Source organism: Triticum urartu, chromosome 7 (assembly GCF_003073215.2).
Source record: "Triticum urartu cultivar G1812 chromosome 7, Tu2.1, whole genome shotgun sequence".
Lineage (NCBI taxonomy): Eukaryota > Viridiplantae > Streptophyta > Magnoliopsida > Poales > Poaceae > Triticum > Triticum urartu.
In genome coordinates, this window is record NC_053028.1 from 68,433,804 (window position 1) to 68,440,790 (window position 6,987).

The following is a 6,987-nucleotide window of genomic DNA, read 5'->3' on the forward strand; positions in this document are numbered from 1 at the left end:
AGCATGGTAGTTTGTTGTTCTTCCCTTTGGACTTGCATAAAAAAACTCATCCTCCATGTCAATACAAGGCTCATCATATTGTGCTTCATGTTCTCGAGAGAGAAAAAATCTTGAGATGCAACATTCGTGTGTTGCAAAAAAGTTTCATCATGGACACTACATACACCAAAATTAAAGAATATAGACACACATCACATGACAATTGTATTAAAATAGTATAATGCATGACAAAGATTGAAAAACCAAAGAAAATAAATTCGTATACCTTTTGGGCACATCATCAAACATGTTGTGGACGCCGGAGGTTGTGGAAACGGGCGAGACCGGCTCCTCCATGCTCGGCGGTGGGACAGAAGGGGGAGAGGGGGAGGGAACCACTGGAGCAGCTACTTTAGTCGTGATATGGCTCTACGCTATGGCGGCCTTCGTCTTCTTCGACGGTGTTGTAGTGGTGGATTTTAACCCTACTTGAGGTCCCACCCCTATCCTACATGGAATGCCACCCAAGTGGTCAACACAAGTCAAGGCAATCAACAATAGTCCAAGCTACCCTAATAAAAAAACAAGCAAGACTTCATGGTCAACAAGTCAAAGGATAAAGACCACATAAAAGAATAAGTCAAAGGAAAAGGCAAGAGAGCAAAGAGGCCCAAGCCCAGACAAGGACTATCCTAGTGTAGGGATTTCCCCCCTAATGGGCCACAATCCACCTCCTAGCCCAATAAGGAGCACATTGGCTAAAGGATAGAAACTTACCTAGTTCTACTCTCCCACCTCCTTACTTCAAGGCTAGCCTTGGTCATTTGTCAACGACCCCTAGACTATATAAAGCTTCTCATGGGATGTGACTCACTCACTCTCACTTGAATACACTAAAGTGGAGGGTCACTCTCCCCTTACATGCCCCTTTAGGAGGGCAAACGAAGGCTGAGAGCTTAGAGTTTGAGGGACCTTTTAAGGCTTGGACTAGTCGGGAGTCGTGGGACATCGAAAACGGTCGCTGGGGGAGTCCTGGATTAGGGGGTGTTCGGGTAGCCGGACTATACCTTCAGCCGAACTCCAGGACTATGAAGATACAAGATTGAAGACTTCGTCCCGTGTCCGGATGGGACTTTCCTTGGCGTGGAAGGCAAGCTTGGCGATGCGGATATTCAAGATCTCCTACCATTGCAACCGACTCTGTGTAACCCTAACCCTATCCGGTGTCTAATAAACCGGAGGGTTGTAGTCCGTAGGACATCAACTCCATATACAACAATCATACCATAGGCTAGCTTCTAGGGTTTAGCCTCCTTGATCTCGTGGTAGATCTACTCTTGTACTACCCATATCATCAATATTAATCAAGCAGGACGTAGGGTTTTACCTCCATCAAGAGGGCCCGAACCTGGGTAAAACATCGTGTTCCCTGCCTCCTGTTACCATCCGGCCTAGACGCACAGTTCGGGACCCCCTACCCGAGATCCGCCGGTTTTGACACCGACATTGGTGCTTTCATTGAGAGTTCCTCTGTGTCGTCGCTTTTAGGCCCGATGGCTCCTTCGATCATCAACAACGATGCAGTCCAGGGTGAGACTTTCTCCCGGACAGATCTTCATCTTCGGCGGCTTCGCACTGTGGGCCAATTCGCTTGGCCACCTTGAGCAGATTGAAAGCTACGCCCCTGTCCATCAGGTCAGGTTTGGAAGCCTAAACTACACGGCTGACATCCGCGGGGACTTGATCTTCGACGGATTCGAGCCACAGCCAAGCGCGCCGCACTGTCTCGATGGGCATGATATAGCTCTGCCGCCGAACAGTGCCTTGGAGGCCACACACGCATCGGTTCCGACCATTGATTCGGAGCCTACTGCGCCGATCAAGGATCAGCGGTTGGACGCTGCCTCAGGGGCTGCGATCTCAGAGGCGATCGAGCCGAACTCCAGCCCCGCACTCCGCATGGCCCGTGACTCCGAGGAGCCGGATTCCTCTCCGAACTCCGAGCCCCCCGCGCCCCTGCCGATCGAATCCGATTGGGCGCCGATAATGGAGTTCACCGCCGCGGACATCTTTCAGCACTCGCCCTTCGGCGACATCCTCGAATTCTCTAAAGTCTCTCTCTTTATCAGGAGAGCCCTGGCCGGACTACGGTCAGCAAGGTTGGGATATGGACGATGAAGAAATTCAAAAGCCACCCACCACCCACTTCGTAGCCACTATCGACGACTTAACCGACATGCTTGACTTCGACTCCGAAGACATCGACGACATGGACGATGATGCAGGAGACGAACAAGAACCAGCACCTGTAGGGTGTTGGAAGGCCACCTCGTCATATGACATATATATGGTGGACACTCCAAAGGATGGAGATGGCGATGGAACAGCGGTGGACGATACCTCTAAGAAACAGCCCAAGCGCCGGCGTCAGCGGCGCCGCTCTAAATCCCGCCAAAGCAAAAACGGTGATTCTGGCACGGGAGATAATACTACTCCGGATAACGCCGAAGAACACCCCCTCCAGCAAAATTCGGCACAGGAGGACAAAGAAGCCAGCCCTCACGAGAGGGCGGCGGACCAAGAGGTTGAGGACGATAATTATACGCCTCCCTCCGAAGATGAGGCAAGCCTCGACGACGACGAGTTCGTCGTGCCAGAGGATCTTGCCGAACAAGAGCATTTTAAACGCAGACTCATGGCCACGGCAAGCAGCCTCAAGAAAAAGCGGCAACAGCTTAGAGCTGATCAGGATTTGCTAGCTGACAGATGGGTCCTTGCGGCCGAAGAGTATGAACTCGAACGCCCCTCCAAGAGTTACCCAAAGCGCAGGCTGCTACCCCGACTAGAGGAGGAAGCACCTACATCACCAGCGCATGACATGGCCGACCGGCCACCTTGTGGCCGCGATAGAGAGGCCTCTTGGCCCTCCACTCAAGCCATGCCCCGGCACCGCGTCAAGCATACTAAGGCACGGGAAAATGCGCCCGACCTGCACGACATCCTGGAGGACAAGGCAAGGCAAACAAGATCGATCTACGGATCACGCAGGCGCCCCACGGCACGTGACGGTGATCGTCACTCCGGACGCAATGAATCCGGCTGGGCCGAACTCAACAGACAAAGCTCCTTCGAGCCACGTCGTGATATAGCCCAATACAGAGGCGCCGCAAACCCACTATGCTTCACAGATGAAGTAATGGATCATAAAATCCCTGAGGGCTTCAAATCCGTAAACATCGAATCGTACGATGGCACAACAGATCCTGCGGTATGGATCGAGGATTATCTCCTTCATATCCACATGGCCCGCGGCGATGATCTACACGCCATCAAATACCTCCCACTCAAACTTAAGGGACCGGCCCGACATTGGCTTAACAGCTTGCCAGAAAACTCAATCAGTTCTTGGGAGGACCTGGAAGCCGCATTCCTTGACAACTTCCAGGACACTTATGTGCGACCACCGGACGCCGATGACCTAAGCCACATAATTCAGCAGCCAGAAGAATCGGCCAGGCAATTTTGGACACGGTTCCTAACAAAGAAAAACCAGATAGTCGACTGTTCGGACGCAGAGGCCTTAGCGGCCTTCAAGCATAATATCCGTGACGAGTAGCTGGCCCGGCACCTGGGACAGGAAAAGCCGAAATCTATGGCAGCCCTCACGACACTCATGACCCGCTTTTGCGTGGGAGAAGACAGCTGGCTAGCTCGCAGTAACAACTTAACCAAGAACACTGGTAATTCGAATACCAAGGACAAAAGTGACAGGTCGCGTCGGAACAAACAAAAGCGCCGCGTTAACAGTGATAGCAACGAGGATACGGCAGTTAATGCCGGATTCCGAGGCTACAAATCCGGTCAACGGAAACAACCATTCAAAAGAAAAACTCAGGGCCCGTCCAGTTTGGACCGAATACTCGACCGCTTGTGCTAGATACATGGCACCCCCGAAAAGCCAGCTAAACACACCAACAGGGATTGTTGGGTGTTCAAGCAGGCAGGCAAGTTAAGAGCCGAAAACAAAGACAAGGGGCTGCATAGCGACGACGAGGAGGAGCCCAGGCCGCCGAACAACAGTGGACAGAAGGGATTTCCCCCGCAAGTGCGGACGGTGAACATGATATATGCAACCCACATCCCCAAGAGGGAGCGGAAGCGTGCGTTACGGGACGTATATGCGATGGAGCCGGTCGCCCCAAAGTTTAACCCATGGTCCTCCTGCCCGATCACCTTTGATCGAAGGGACCACCCCACTAGAATCCATCACGGCGGCTTCGCCGCATTGGTTCTAGACCCAATAATTGACGGATTTCATCTCACAAGAGTCCTCATGGACGGCGGCAGCAGCCCGAACCTGCTTTACCAGGATACAATGCGAAAGATGGGCATAGATCCCTCGAGGATCAAGCCCACCAAAACGACCTTTAAAGGCATCACACCAGGTGTAGAAGCCAACTGTACAGGCTCAGTTACACTGGAAGTGGTCTTCGGATCTCCGGATAACTTCCGAAGCGAGGAGTTAATCTTCGACATAGTCCCGTTCCGTAGTGGCTATCACGCACTGCTCGGGCGAACCGCATTTGCAAAATTCAACGCGGTACCGCACTATGCATACCTCAAGCTCAAGATGCCAGGCCCTAGAGGAGTAATCACGGTCAATGGGAACACTGAACGCTCCCTCCAAACGGAGGAGCACACGGCAGCGCTCGCGGCAGAAGTACAAAGCAGCCTCTCTAGGCAGTTCTCCAGTTCGGCCTTCAAAAAGCCGGACACTGTCAAGCGCGCCCGGAGTACCCTACAACAAGACCGCCTGGCACGTTCCGAGCTAGCATAGCAATGCGGCCCCAACCCTAGCCCTCGCGATATAGCGAAACCAGCGCTTCGCGTACATAACTACACTGTTGAAATACCATGGGCACAGGGGAAGGGGCACTATCACGGCATGCCCGAAATACGGCTTAAACCGCACCAGGGGCTGCCGGATTCCTTCTTTTTCTCTCTTACTCTCAGGACTCCATACTTCGGATGACCCGTTCGGCAATTCAACTGCCGCACAAACGATGCAAGATCCAGGGAAGCAGACAAGCCACGCCGCATCATGGAACTCCCAGGTGGTCTCTATTGCGAGCAGTATACCTATTTTTTAATACAATTCCGCGGCCTGCCCCTGGCCAGGACATGTTAAATAGTCCAATTTATTTTGCTTACCGCACTATTTGTATCGTTCCGCTTTCATAGCAGCCTTTCTATAAACAATGCATAGCTTTTTGTCTATTTTTTGCATTACCCTCTTTTTATATATATGTTTATTAATAACATGCTGCATCCGTACACTGTGGTACGGCAAAATACGCCAGGGGCTTCAGTACCCATCAATATGGCATGAGAAGTCCGTCCACTTTCACAAGTGCGGCACCCCGAACTTATAGCACTATATGCATCGGCTCCGAATCATGATTTGGGTCAGTAGTTGGGTTTGCCCGGCTCCTATGTTTTGGTGCCTTACATTCTGCTATATCGGCTAAGGTAGCACTAGGAAAACCACTGCGATTGTGCCCCAGTTGAGCTGGGCCGAGCACCTCAGTGGAGAAAGCTAAAACTGACTGTCATGATGAGGCGAGAGACCGGTCGCTGTTCGAGAGGTTTTTCGAGTCCTTAAAGGCTTATGCCGCTTCGAGCGAGGAACCAGCTTTGTCCGGCCAAGGCGTGGATAGCGCCCCGAACTCGGTCTTCAGAATACTAGGGGCTTCGCCGAAATTTAAAATTATAGAGTTCTATGGCTAAGTGAGAGTGTTCAAGCATTATAGTCCGATTGCCTTGTTCGTTGTGCTGACCGCCTCCCTCGACGGACCCAATCATGGGAAAAAGAGCGCTCAGGTTTATCCCGAACACCCCAGCACTAGTGGCATGGGGGCAGAAGCCGACGACTGGCCATCTCTCAATTTTTTGATAAATGGCCGCACAGAAAGTAATATTTTAAATTCAAGCATTGCTTAGCGCATATGAACAAGTTTTCAGCGCACAGGATAACACGAGCGAGTTCATTCAAAAATTACATCCTTGGTACATTCATCCGCCACAAGGCGGGCACCAGCAAGAACATCCTTGTAATAGTTCTCGGGCTTGCGATGCTCCTTCCCCGGCGGCGGCCCGTCCTTCACAAGCTTCTCACCGTCCAGCTTACCCGAGTGCACCTTTGCACGGGCAAGGGCCCTACGGGCACCTTCGATGCAGACGGAGCGCTTGATGACCTTGAGCCTTGGACAAGCCTCCACCAGCCGCCGCACCAGTCCGAAGTAGCTCCCAGGCAGGGCCTCTCCAGGCCACAGCCAAACTATGAAGCCCTTCAGGGCCTGTTCGGCCGCCTTGTGGAGCTCGACCAGCTGCTTCAGCTGGTCGCTCAAGGGCACAGGGTGTCCGGCCTCAGCGTACTGAGACCAGAACACCTTCTCCGTCGAGCTGCCTTCCTCGGCTCGGTAGAATGCGGCGGCATCGGATACGCTGCGGGGAAGATCTGCGAATGCCCCTGGAGAGCTCCGGATTCGGGTAAGTAACAAGTAGTTTACTTTTATATGTCTGCTTTGCATATAGAATGCCTTACCCGCCGCTATCTTTTTCACCGCATCCAATTCCTGGAGGGCCTTCTGGGCTTCGGCCTTGGCAGATTTGGCAGTTTTAAGGGCCGCAGCAAGCTCGGACGCTCGCGTCTTCGAGTCGAGCTCCAAACTCTCATGTTTTTGCATGAGAACCTGAAGCTCTTGCCGCACCTCGCCGACCTGCACCTCAAATTTCTCCCGCTCGGCGTGCTCCGTGGCCACTTTCTTCTCGGCCTCGGACAGCGCCTGCTTGAGGGTCGCCACCTCAGTTGTGGCCCCTACAATAAGCAGTATACTCCTGTCATTTTTTGCAATTGCGCCTTCCTATAGGCATTTTTTCTATAAGGTATCTCTTACCTTCTTTCTCCTCGAGCTGCCGTTTGGCAAGGCCGAGCTCTTGCTCGGTCCG